This window comes from Artibeus jamaicensis, unplaced genomic scaffold, assembly GCF_021234435.1.
Source record: "Artibeus jamaicensis isolate MK-2021 breed Jamaican fruit bat unplaced genomic scaffold, CSHL_Jam_final scaffold_537, whole genome shotgun sequence".
Classification (NCBI taxonomy): domain Eukaryota; kingdom Metazoa; phylum Chordata; class Mammalia; order Chiroptera; family Phyllostomidae; genus Artibeus; species Artibeus jamaicensis.
The window spans coordinates 36664795-36678780 of NW_026522047.1; positions in this window are offsets into that span (position 1 = coordinate 36664795).

Sequence of the window (13986 nt, forward strand, 5' to 3'; positions counted from 1 at the left end):
CCACGTGAAGATACCCCCTCTCCGCATTCACAGGCAGGCTGACTGAGGCGAGGCAGGAGAATGAGCCCCGCCCCCCGCCCCGTAATCTCCAGTCATGTCCTGCAGTGCTCTTCACCACGTGGTCACTCCCCACTGCCCTTGTCCAAATGTGCGATGGTTCTGTGGTTTGGGCAGGGACATTTAGAAGCAGCGATTTTGCAAAGGTCCTGCTTTTGGAAGTGGCTTGTTGGGTCCCACCAAACAGATCCATGGAAAGAAAAGGAAATCGGGAAGACGTTATAAGAGGGTCAAGTTTGAGGCTTGACCCGACACAAAGCAGTATGTGATGACCTGTTTGTTCCGTAGAAGGATGGGGTGGGGCCTTCACGCTCGTCACTGAGAGCCTCTGGGGCAGTGCGGGATGAGGTGACACTGCTCCGTGCTTCTCGTCTGCCCTCTTCCTTCCCCCCCACGGATCCACTGCTCAGCGTTGCCAGGGTTAGGAAGTGAAGCCCCTTCGTAGTTCCTGAATTTTGAACAAGGTTATCTACGCAAAATAAGTCACAGGAAAGCTTGTCCTCAGTCCTCTGGGACTCTTGGCCTTCAGTTCATCTCTCCAATGGGGCACTTTTATTACTGCATCCATCAACCTCTGACGCTGTTGGGAGCTAAGCCCCCCAAACGGACACCGAGCTCCCCCAAGACGGCAGCTGTGCACTGCCTGTCCTTGGGTGTCCCACGCAGAGAAAGGCCCTTAACACTTACTGGAATCAATACCAAAATGAAGAGATGAATACATGAATGGATGAGTGGATGACTACGTCTTAAAGCCAAGGGTGTTTCTGCCTCACAAGGTCATTGTCTTGTGAGAGAAGAAGCCAACTGGTAAGTAGATCAGTGAGAAGTCTGGTATACAGGATTGCTTCCTGTGCCTTTTGACCTTCAGCTATGAAGCATGACCTTTACTGCTTGTTGAGCACAGACAGCTTTTAAAGGATATCCTTCCACTGCCCTCCCAGAAGGAAGGCGAGATTGGATGGGGCTCAGAGCCCACTACTTTTAGGCTGTTCTGAGCATGCTCAGAAATAAGAAGACAATAAGGGGAGGTAGCACCTGAAGGGAATTTCAAAGCATCCTGGAGGGAGGCCGGGTCCATTTTGGCTGATGGAGTAGGAAAATGTCTTAGTGGAACTAGTTGATTTATTGAGAGTCATCTGAATGTGAAAAAGACAACTGAGCAAACACCCTTCCCCCAATCCCTCCCTTTACCCTATACAAATGTGTGTGTGCACACATACACTCACATGCACACATACACACTAGTGCACACACATACCTGCTCACAAGCATACATACATACCTGATCACATACATACACACATGTACACACAGATGCTCATGGGCACACATGTGCGCACAGATCTGGTCCTTTGGGAAGTAGATGATGTGGTACACAGAGGTATCTAATGGAAAGCTGCTTCTTTAGAAGAGGTAATCTCAATACAGTAAAAACCCAACATAACATCCTTGGCTGGTGTGGCTCAGTGGATTGAGTGCCAACCTGCAAACCAAAAGGTTGCCAGTTCGATTCCCAGTCAGGGCACATGCCTGGGTTGTGGGCCAGGTCCCCAGTTGGAGGCATGCGAGAGGCAGCCAGTCGATGTATCTCTTACACATCGATGTTTCCCTTTCTTTCTCCCTTCCCTCCTCCCTCTAAAAATAAATAAAATCTTAAAAATGAAACAAGATAACATAGGACAGGATAACAGGAATTTTGATATAACAGAGTTGGCCTCAGATATTCTCATGGTGGGGCAGGCTGGGAGGAGAGGGCAAAGCTGCGTGAAGAAACTGCAGGCAATCCTGATTCAAGAAGTGGGGATGCAGAGGATGGGCCCCCGTGCCCCAGCTTTCTCCAAAAAGGCCAACAAAATGGCCCCAGTTAGGGGAGTCTTGGAATCGGCCTCTGTTTTGGGAAGTCCCCCCCAGAAGTCCTAGGACCCAGAACCACCGTTGATATTTAAGCTGGAGCAGACAGCTGCCACCAGATGGCGCCAAGCAAGGGCCTGAGCTGGGACTTGCAACACGCAAACCTTGCGTTTTAGAAGCTTGAATTTCTTGGCCCCCCTTTGGCACCACGGCAAGGTTTTTCTACAGTGATTCTCTGTAGAATAATGATTGATGAGCCTCTGGGTATCCAAAATGGCCTGTAGTTTACCAAGTGCTTGCCGTTTTGTTGATCTGGGGGTGGCAGCCATTGGGAAGATGCAGAAACATAGTGACTCTCAGAAAGTTACAACCAGTTTGGGGGCAAGGAATTCCTTCTACCTTCTCACCCTTCAGGGATGTATCTGCTGTTACTCTACCCTTTCGGGCATCTTGGGGATCCTCATTTGGAGGACAAAAGGACTTTTAGTTCCCAGACACCTGGTAGACCTTTTGCTTGACGTCACTCTGCCACCTGGTGGTGGCATTTAAAAATTGCAGCACCATCCTGGCCCATTCCACATCCGGCTTATTGCTTAGCTTCTCTCAGCTCCAACCACCCCCTGCCCCCCCGACCAGCAACCTAATCAAGTCCTATTCATTTTGCAAAGCTCTGTGCAGCTCCATTTGGTAAAAGCACCGGTACCATCTAGGATGTTCTTTCCCCATGTAGCGACACGGTTCTGTCCCTCACTTCCTCCCCTTCTTTCCTTTCTTTCTCTGTGCTCTCTCGACCTGCCATGGTCAGAAACCTGTTTGTTTATTGCTAGAATGCAGGCTTTCTGAGTGCGTGCTGTCTTGTTCACGGCTCTGTCTCTGCGGCTAGAACAACGTGGACACACAAAAACTCCCAGTAAATGTCTGTTGAATGGAGGAACTGCACCAAACGCACACCAGGCCGTGATGGCTTTGCTTTGTCTAAACACTTTCTGTTTTGCGAACTGTATTCCGATGTGTGCCATCTAGTACATTGCTTTCCTGGTGTAACTCTCTTATTCCCTCCTGGACTACACATAAATCATGTCTGCGTTTTCTAACTGCAACACAGGCTCAGTCAATGTTTTTATGAATATTGTATTACTATCATTAATAGTAACCCCTCACATTGATAATGTTTTATAGTTCCTATCACTTTCTATACTTGATCTTCTCAACTATTTTATGAAATATTAAAATGGGAATTGTGAATCCCATTTCATGCACATAAATTATATATAGATTATAATATATAAATGACTTGCCCAAGATCACACAGCTCCTGATGGACATGCTGAAACTTCTCGCTCCAGACTGGGCACCGCGTGTCTCTGTTTTCCTTGGTTGGTATCCAAGTGGGGAGACTGTTACTCTGATGAGCTTGTGGGGGAGGTGACATTGCAGTGTGGGCAGACACAAAGGGCCTGTGGTCGGCAGAAAAGATGACTCTCCAGCATTCCTTGCCCCTGTTGTATAATCTTCTCAGCTGCCACACTAAAGTACCAAATTGGGGGCTTAAAAACAACAGAAATGTATTTTCTCACCGATCTTGAGGTTGCAAGTCTGAGATTAAGGTGTCAGCAGGGCCGGTGTCTTCTAAGGCCTCTCCCTGTGGCTTGTCAGTGGCCACCTTCTCACCGTGCGCTCACCTGGGCTTCCTTCTGTGTCCTGATTCCCGTGCTTTGGATGGGGGCCCATCCGAATTACCAGTCACATTGGATGGGGACCCACCCGAATGACCTCGTTCTACCCTCACTGCTTCTTTAAAGGCCCCATCTCTAAACAAAGTCAAGTTCTGAGGTGCTGGGGATTAGAACATAAGCATATGAACTTTGGGGGACATGATTCAGCTATAACACTCTGCCCCATCCTTGCCCCTACCAGACAAACGTCACCTTTTTTCCCCACCAGCCAGTGCCCTCCTTGGAGAGCCTCTGGGCATCTCTCCGCCTGGTCAGAACTGCCAGCAGGTGGGTTGATGGCTTGTACATGGAAAGGTAAGGTGCCACGCCAGCAGTGACTGAGAAGGCGGAAAATTCCAGAAGCCACAGAGATGCTTGCAGGCAAAGCAGCTCACGCATACAGCTCATGCATGACTCCTTTGACTGGCAACAAATTAAAATCCCGAGCAAGTGGCAGGGGACTTCCTGTCAAGGGGAAAGTTGGCTTTAGGACCACCAGCTAGGGGAACTTTCTGTTCACAAGTCTCTCACCTCAATTCAAATGATGACTCTTGAGTCACAGCGATGTCTTCATTCCGATCCAATCCGTGTTCCTAATGTGACCCTCCTACACTTCACAGAGCCTGGGCTTGGCACCGAGACTCCTATTTCTTGGCCATCGATATTTGAATCTTTTAGGGAAATACTTCTCGAAGTGTGAAACAATGAGCACCACGGGTCTGCCAGCTCTTTGTTCCTGTTCCAAGCAGAGACGAGTACAGAAGCGGAGGGTTGGTGCTCAGGAACCTTTATTGCCATTTAACAGTGTTTTTATGCAGGTTGAGTCTAATTACGAACGTTTGCACTCAAATATTCTCTGACCATTTTTCTAGTAATTCAATTTTCTGTTTCTGAAAGTACTGGTTTGCAATTAGTTGGAAATTTAAAGCAGCAAACCAAAGGCCACGGTCCTGTTTCTAATGGCAGGGTCCGCAGGGCGCGCGGTCGGCTTCCTGACGCCCAGTCCCAGTTACGGCAGAGCCACAGGCAGCGAGTGGGTAAAGGGCTCTTAAACTGCTCTGGAGATTCCTTTTATCAAGGAGGACACATGGTTTGACCAAGTCGCTCAGAGAGTAAATACCAACTGAGGCCCTACACCCAGGTAGACCCGGGGCCGGTGTTCTGGCCTTAGAGCATCCAGAGGCAGGGTCGTCCAGTGGTTAGACCCGCTGCCTCTCACTCCAGATGATCTGGGCGTGAATACCAGCCCTACCACTTCGCAGCTGCGTGATCTTGGGCAAGTCACCTCCCCTCTTTGGGCCTTAGTTTCCTCAATCTGTAAATGAGACAAAGCAATAACACTTCATAGGGTTCTTCTGTGGATCAATGTGGATCTTAACTCCTATTATGTAGAAGAGTGTTTGGCACACAGGAAGCAGGATGCACATGTTAGTTGTTATTAACAAAGAGGGTTGCACGGCACTTCCTGTGCCTGCTCAAAGCCACTCGGTCGTGTGACTGGAGGGCACCGAGTCTGGGACATTCCTGACGTTCACCGGGCCACTGGGGCCAGGGGGCGTTCCAGGGGCTTCAACACATTCATCTCCCACTGATCCTGGTTCTCAGCACTGTTGGCTGTGAGTGAGTGTGTTCCACTCTCCGAGCCTCGGTTTCCTCATCTGAACAAAGGGAGTGGCTGTCTCTGTTCTGCTGCTGCTAAGGGCAACAGGGATGAGTGACAGGGTGCTTTTAAACAGGGAGAAGAAGCGTTTTCACAATTAGTTTCCAAGCAAGCGAGTTGTCAGGGGTCACGCCAGAGCAGTCTTGTGCTGGGAATTGCTCCTCCTGCAAGACATGGCCCGGCATCTTCTTCTTGGGAAAGCAGGTGACCTCCGGGGGCGAGCCGGCAGTTCATTTCAGTGGCTCCATCTGTGCTTGTGGCAGGCACCGCCAGCGGGGGTGGCAGGCAGCCCAGGCCTGCCACCAGGACACTCGTGGCATCTGTGTGGGGGCGGAAGCGGATGCAGCGTTTAGAGTTGGAAAACAATACGCATTTGTCAGGGTTTTGCTCTTTCTTTTCTAAATTCAGAACATTTGGGGAGAGAACAAAGAGGGAGGAATAATGATTTCCCCTCCAGGAAAGGATGATGGATGGTAGGGGCTGGCAGGAAACACGGACACTTCCTCCCCCACCCGCCCCACCCACCCCATCATGTCTCTTCCCTGGCTCCTGCCTGCTTTCTCTCCCTCACCCCTCCCTGCCTCCCCCCACCCTTGTCTCTCACTGTCTCCCTTTCCCAACCAAAATGAAGATGCTGCCTGCATATGAAATTCCACCACATCTCCCACAAGGAGTTAGCCCCCCTCTGCCTCCCACCCCCACTGTGCATAATGGGATCTCTGTGATGAGAGACCTTCAGACCCCAGCACGAGTCATTTGTGAGGCCCGGGAGCGGGGCGGGTGTTCCTAGGTGGATATGAAGGCCACGTCTGTGCTGTGAGCTGCAGCAGAAGCTGGACAAGAGCGGTACCAAGCTCTCCCCTGCCTGCTCCCAGCCAGTTCGTGGCTGGGGGGAAGGAAGTGTGAAGGCTGGAGTCTGGGGGTGGGAGTCAATGCCAGGAGGTAGTGTAGAGAGGGAGGGCAGAGGAGGGGGGGTGGGGAGGGAAGGGGAGGTGGGAGGAGATTTCAACCCATAGGTTGTCAGGAGCCCTGGAACAAAGCCGGGTCTGAAATCCAGCTCCAACATCGCCTACCTGAACTTGAAGGGCCGCTCCACCAGTCCAGTGCTCAGGTAAGTACCCGGAGTGCCCGAACCTCAGCATCGCTAATGTTGGGGGCTGGATGACTCTTTGTTGTGGGGGAAAGGGCTTGTCCGGTGCATTGCGGCATGTTTAACAGCACCCCCGGCCTTCAATTCCCCAGATGGGTGACACAAAGCACCCCAGCCCTCATTCCCAGCTGTGACAACTACAGAGGGCTCCAGGCATTGCCAAGGGTCTCCTGGGGGGAGGGGCAGGGGGCAAAACCCCCACTGGCTCGAGAATCACAGAAAACAATTTCCCTTTGGAATTTCACCCCAGCGAGACAGTGCGCCTTTCATATCTTATCTATAAGCATTCGAATCCTGATTCTAGGAAGAACAGTTCTGAGATTTCTGTCGTCCTTAATTCTGCACCTAAGAGTGCAGGCCTGGCTCCCCCTGGGTGCCCACTGGGCACCTTGATACACGGTTAGATCCACCCAAACACGCGTGGGGCTGCTCCAGTTTTACGGTTTTATTTTGTTGTTTTCTTCACACTGACTAATGTTTTAGAACTGATTCAGGAAATCCACCATAAAGCTCATGAAGGTTGGCTGTCATCCAGGTAAACTAAGGCACAGCAGAGGAAAAGCTTTCAGTAGTCCTCGTCGGAAATGGCCTCGGGATTCTGCCACAGACCTCAGCCCTGTGCGGAGGGAGAGACAGATGGAAGGGGTTCTGCCCCAGGCCCGAGTCACACAAGCCAAACATACTCAGACCCCTGGTTCCGGAGAGTTAAGACTAAAGGAATCTGGGTGTCTGGGAGCCATGCTGCCAGGAGCTGCCTATCTCCAGACCTCCTTCACATCCAAGAACCAGCCCTTGCGTGTCCACCGCTGCTTTTCCACCTCTGCATATCTGGGACAATTCTGTTAACTGATCCAGTCAAGGAAGCTCGGCCCGGTCCTTCAGGATGGTCCTCAAGATCTTTTCTGAATGTCACCTCCTCGGCTCAGAGCTCCCCTAGGTCCTCGGAGCCCAGGGCAGGCTCCCTGCCTCCTTTTACCTCTCCAGGCCTTTGGCTGGGTCTTCTCTCACAGCTCCTCCCCCCAGCTGCACTGCTGTCCACACCCACGGTTCAACTGTCCCTCTGCTTTCTATCTCACCTGCCACCAAAATCCCAACTGTGGACCAGTTCAACTATGTCCTCCCTGCCTCCCTCCTTCCCTTCCTTCCTTTCTCCTTCTCCCCTTCTCTCTTCCTTTATCTTTGATTTAGTCATTTATTCAACAAATATTTAGTGAGTGCCTGTTCTGTTAGGTGCTAGGATGGGCTTCTTTGTAGCATCTTGCAGTGCCAAGAAATAAGGACGTGTTTAAAACACATGTACTCACACACACACACACACACACACACACACACACACACACTCAACAGGGTTGTGTCAAAGGGGCACAGGAGACAACAGAGAGCCCCCAGTGACTAAAACTGGCAAAGTTTAGCCATACAATTAAAAACTAGTTTTGCATTATAACCCAAGGTGAATATAAGTATCCATGAGTCCATATTGATATATGTGATTCAATAAAGTAATGTGAGAAGGAAGAGACAAATATTTCGTGAAGAAGAGTTCCAAATAGACACACTCTACCCTCGGGAGGCGGGTCATGACTCAGCACTCCTTGAGACGGGGCTGGACACGGTCACTTCCTTCCAAAGAGGGCAGCACGGAAAGGGGGTGCAAAGGCGACTTCTCCATGGAGAAACCCGAGGAGCACTGCCTGGGCCAGGCGATCCGAGCCCGCGTCAGCAGCTGCAAATCCCATGGATGCTGTGGACTGGGTGTGATGTGATCAAAACGGGACTTAACCTCTGTGGTCTTCCTCCCGGAACCCACAACTCCAGTCTGGCCGTGAGACACATGCCCGCCTCCAGCAGAGTGGCATTTCACAGTCCATTTGACCGGCACTGCTACAAACGACCCAGCTCACGACCGCCCTCATCACAGCCCAGGTGCACAAAGTCACTACTAGAGCCCACGCTTTGTTCTTAAATACAAAGTATTAACATCAGCCGTTACCCACCAGGTCAAAGGTTCATGGGCCCTTAGTGTCCTAGGAATTTTCTTCACTGCACTCTTAGTCCCAAAGAAATACTTAAAGACTGCATCTATTAAGTCCAAATAACTCAATGGCAGTTGCCCACTCAATGTCCCACAGACGCTGCTGCTTCCCTCTCTGTCCAACAGATGTCTCTGTGTCTCCATCATGTCCCTGAATTTGCTCGGCGCCCTGGGGCACCTCAGCACACAGTCCAGGAACTGCAGCTCCAGGCATTAAAACTCTAATGGGACGTCCGTGACAGTCCTCTGGCATGACCCAGTCATAAGTGAATTGACTGGGTGACTTTCAGCTCGGTTTCCATATTGTGACCAGGCACAGCACAGCTCAGTGTGAGGCTGAAAGGCAACTCTGCCTCCAGCTGGTTACTGCAGCAGCCCCCTTCGCTGTGCCGAAGAGTCTCCTCGCCGCAGGCACCAGGGCTTCGGAGAAACAGAACGACAGAAAGCACGCATGTACACGTGGAGAGATTCGTCGTAAGGAATCGGCTGGTGTGGTCGTGGAGACTGACAGGGCCAAGCGCACAGGGCGGGCCAGCAGCCTCGAGCCCCGGGGGAGCCGCTGGTGCAGACGGAGTTCAGAGGCAGTCTGCTGGAGAATTCTTCTTGCTCAGGGTGGCTGGTCCTTTCATTCCCTTCAGGACTTCAGCTGATTGGATGAGGCCCACCCACAGTGTGGAAGGAATTCGGTTTACTCAAAGTTTAACCATTTAAGTGTTACTTTTATCTAACAATACCCTCCACATTGAAACATGAAATGAATCATTGCAAGTTCACCCCTTGCCATCCATATACATCTCCTTAAACCAACTTGACCTCCAAACAAAGGTGATAGATAACAAGGTCACACTTCTACCTAATAGGATACAATGATCCTGTATACAATCGAAAAGGCCTCACCCTTTCCCCAGAAGAGGATGCAATGTCCTTGGCTGCTGTCCAGCCATCTCGGTATCCTGCAACTTGAGTCCTATTCCACATAAAGTCCCTTACAAAGTTAACAATACCTATCTTACGTTACATGTTTAGAAGAAAAGAAAGGCAAGGTGTTTAATATATCCATACACAAACATTCATAACAAAATAAGGAAAAAATATAACAATCACAGGCCCTGTTCCTGTACCTGGTCACGTGGTCACAGCTGGTGCTTACAGCGACCTTCTTCCGCTCACTGTTCAGCACTTCCTGTGCCCTCAGCAAGCACCCCAGCCGGTCACGGTCCTTCACCTGTTGGGGTGGCCTAGCAACTCCACCGACGGTGGAAGGAACTTCCCGAAACTCGTCATATTTGTTTCTCAGCCCCTGGTGTGTAAATGCATGACCGACAAGTCTAGAGTTGTCGCCGCTTCTTGCTGCCTCACTGTCCCCTCCGGATCAGCGCAATGGACCGGTGCCATATCCTGCAGAAGGAAAGGGATCTCGTGACCAAGATCCCTGACAAACTCAACTCTGACCTAGGCCTGAGAGCTGATAGACCCCTGAGGTCAAGCACGGAAGATGCCAATGCTGGCCCTGCAGCTGAAAGGTAACTGTTCCTAGGGGACCTTAGGGTCAGGGATTGAGGATAAGGCATTTTCTAGATCAGTAGCTACATAGCCAGTCCAAGGAGGCGTGGTCATTTGCTCAGGCCCTGAAACCACCCCTGGCACAGCAGCTACAGTGAGACTCACTGCCCGGGAAACCCTCTGTGGTTCTCAAATCCCCGTCACTCTCCTGTCCGAGCCAGAGAGGAGAGGTGGGCGGGATCACTGTTAGGTCCTGATGGTGGCTCTGATCCCTGTGGCCCTCCCAGGAACGTGCTGTCACTTTCATTCACTGGTCTCCTAGGTGGGGGCTGTTCTGCCTCCCACGAGGCCTTTCCCACATACTATCCCTCCTGCCACTGGCCAGGGGACCAATGTGGGGATTCTGCCAGCCGCTCGGCATGTCTGTCCCAGTTACACAAGATCCAGAACTGGGGGAATCACCCAGGGTGGCGCTGGGGACCCACGGGGCCCACTGTGAGATGGACTTGAGCCAACACTCCATCGGTCACCTGATCTCCATGACCCCTGCCCTGCCTGGGGGCACAGTGACCTTGGGTGTCCTGGGGTCAGTGTCAGCTCAGAGCTGGGGTCCGGCAGCCCCCCAAGGCCTGATTATTTTCCCCAATGTGGTGACTCTGGGGACTGGCCATAGGCCCCTTTGGGGAAGGCTGGAGTCACAGTGTAAATATCTGGTGGTGTCTTGGGCTCCTTCAACAAAGGATCTACTTCCCTTTCACTCAAGGCGTGCTGGGTCAGATACAGGGTACAGCCAAGAGGGGGGCCCCAAATAGGGATTTGGAGTGGAGTCCAGAAATCAGGATGTCTAGGAAATATTAGAAAGACATGTAAGATGTCCTCACCCCTTTCCCCCACAACAGGTGTGAGCTGGGGGAAGGGACACATGGAGCAGGAACATGCAAGGCTGTTTTGTACAGCCACAGCTTTGCAGCTAATCCATGGCATGGTCATTTAACATATCTATAACCTTTAACTTGTTCCACAGATATATTAAATAGCTGTGGCCATGCTCTGAGCTAGGGGGATGGAAGGGACTTCCCCCCAAGGTGTAACTGAGGGCAGGTCCCCCAGGTTACGGTGCCTGCGTGAGAGCTTGGAGACGATTGGCTCCATGACGTGGGGCCACACTTGCCCAGACTCACGATGGCAGCCCAGTAAACTTGGAATAATACAGGAATGCTGGCAGGTATAGCTAATTGTGGGAGGAGTGGGAAATGGGGGTGCAGAGGAAGGTTGGTATGGGGATTTAAACCCAGACTTGGCGGCCATGAGAGAGAACCACAGGCTTTGCCAGAGTGAGGACCCCCACAGCTTTGGTGGAAAAAAGAACCATGTGGTTTTGGCCAGAATGGGGACCCCTGCAGCTTTGGTAGAAGAGGACCACGCGACTTTGGGGTGCTCCCTTTGGCCACATGGTCTGGGAAGCAGGAGAGACATTGCCCGGAAGTAGGGTGAAAGAATCTTACCAGTAAGTAGGCCATGAGAAGGTGCCACATGGCTCTGGGTTAATTAGAGATCCTGCCTGGACAGCGACACAGCCGATGCTACTGGGAGCCTGAATCACGGACGTGGGCTGCTTTTCCTGAGACACGGTACCCCAAATTAGGGCAGGGGGAGGAGGAAGCACTGTGGACATCTGGGGGTATCCAAAAGGACTTTCACGTCTTAATGAAGACATTAGGTCACTACTTTAAGTCTGTATAGCTTTAAATAAACATTTCCTTTCCTTGTCACAAATCTCTGGCATTGAGAGACATCTTTCCTATGGCAAAGAATAATCAAACCTAGTGGGGGGTCCTTTTGGTAATGGTATATTGTAGCCCCTTGGAGCTGTGTGTGTGAGTGTTCTGTAACAGGTCTGCAAACTGGCTCAGGTCTGAGAATGGACCGAGGGCCAGGACTCCGTGTCTGTGATTCAGACTGGACTTTATTCAGTGACCCAGAGCTGTTCTGCTTACACAGAGCAGGTGAGACTTCAGTCGGGTCCCTTTCCATTTCAGCCCCGGGAACACCACGACCAGCGAGCTGACCCCTAGTTCTGCACACGTCACACTGTTCTGGGTGCTGCTTTGACTCTCGTCATTCAGTGACCACACCCATCTTGCCTCTGGTGGCCGAGCACCGTCACTTGTCCCCACCCCTCCCGGGGCTCCATTTACCCCACTGCACTCAGGTTCTGAATTCAGTGCCTGCCGTTCCCACTGGGAGGTCAGGCCCGCAGAGAAGGGCGATCCTGGCTCTCCCAGGGGACGCTGGGTCCCCTCGCAGACTCGCTCCCTCACAGCCGTGTGTCCCAGGGTGGGTGACTCGGTCTCAAACGACAAACCCCCTCCGACATTCCAGTCCCCCCGAGTCTTTGGACCCCTTCCTCTACCTGCACCTACCCCACGCGGTGCAGATTTTTCACTCCCTCTCTGTGGGTCTCCTTGAGGCCCACGTGCCGGCCCAACGACCACCCACCCGTCAGGGCCCTTCCCGGCTGTGGGAACAGCAACGCAGAGGCAACATGATGTGTGACATTAGACATGGGGCCCCTCTCAGTAAATTTGCCCAAACCAAATTCATGTTCCTGCCACCACTGTCCCGCCCTTAATATCCACTCCCACGCATTGCCCAGATTTCTTTCTGCGTGAGCTAGAAAATTCAAGTAGATCTTTGGGAGTGCAGTGCTGTCCTCATTGGCCGCACTTTGTACTTCACCTTTAGGAGTCTGCTCATTACAGAAGCAGAGAGGGCAGTGGGTTGGTCCCAAGGAGAATCAGTGTGGCCTTGTTTGGCAGCTGCCTGAGGCAAGGCCACTAACCTCTCCTCAGGCAATGCAGGGTGAGTACCCTCGGAGGGGTAAAGAGGTCACTTTTCCTGAGGGTGGAGGGACTGTCACCCCTGGCAAAGACGACTCATCAGAATTTAGGGTCCCCCCCCCATCCCCAGCTCCACCAGGGTCTTTTCCCATACCCCCATTCCAGCTGTCAGGACCTCGTTTCTTCTCAATCAACACCTTTACCAGTAGTCTCCCCAGAAGGCTGGGGGTGCAGCTCACACACTTGACTCAGCCAGTCACCAGTCGAGACTGTGACTTTTTGCCGTTGCAGCCCCGTCTCCTGCTAGGCACACGTGCAAGTTTTCCGGTCACTTATGAAGCTGATGAGTCACAAGAGTCGGACCTGAGACGTGTGCTGGAATTATCAGGAACATGGCTCTGTTTCCATGGAGACTGCTTGGCTGGTGGGATGCAAATGGGATGTACCAATGGTCATGAAGACCATTGAGGGGAAGCCCTGTTTGAGAAACGGTCCCTCTCAGCATGTGCTGAGCTCCTGGATTCAGCCACGACTGAAGCCAACACAGCACTCCTGGCCCTTCCGTTATGTATTTCTACAAACAACCCTTCTGGGCTTTGGTGGTGGGAGTGCAGCGACTCCCCTGCAGTGGAGAGGGTCCTGACACATGCAGGGCCCAACGCCCCATCCCTGAGCCCGGGCTCCGGGCTGCCTGAGTTCCTGGTCCTGCTTTCTTCTTACTTTTTAATTTTATTTATTTTTATTTTTGACACCGCTATACATGTCTCCATTCTCCCCCTCCGCCCACCTCCACACAGCCTGCACAGACCCCCTTCTCTCCATCGCCCACTGTTGTCTGTGTCCGTGGGTTACTCATGTATGTTCTTTGATCCCTTTACCTCTCATTCAGTCTCTCCCTTCCCCTTCCTTCTGACAGCTGTCAGTCTATTCCATGTGTCCACATGGGCCTCTTTTTTCTCTTTCATTTGTCGGTTTATTTTATTAGATTCCACATATAAGTGAAATCATAGGGCACTTGTCTTTCTCTGACTGGCTTATTTCACTTAATGTAATAATCTCCAGGTCCATCCATGCTGTCACAAAGGGTAAGAGTTTCTTCATTTTTTAGGGCTGTGTAGTATTCCACTATGTTAACAACCTTCATTTCCGGCCCTCAGCTCTGAACTGCAGCCAGTCCC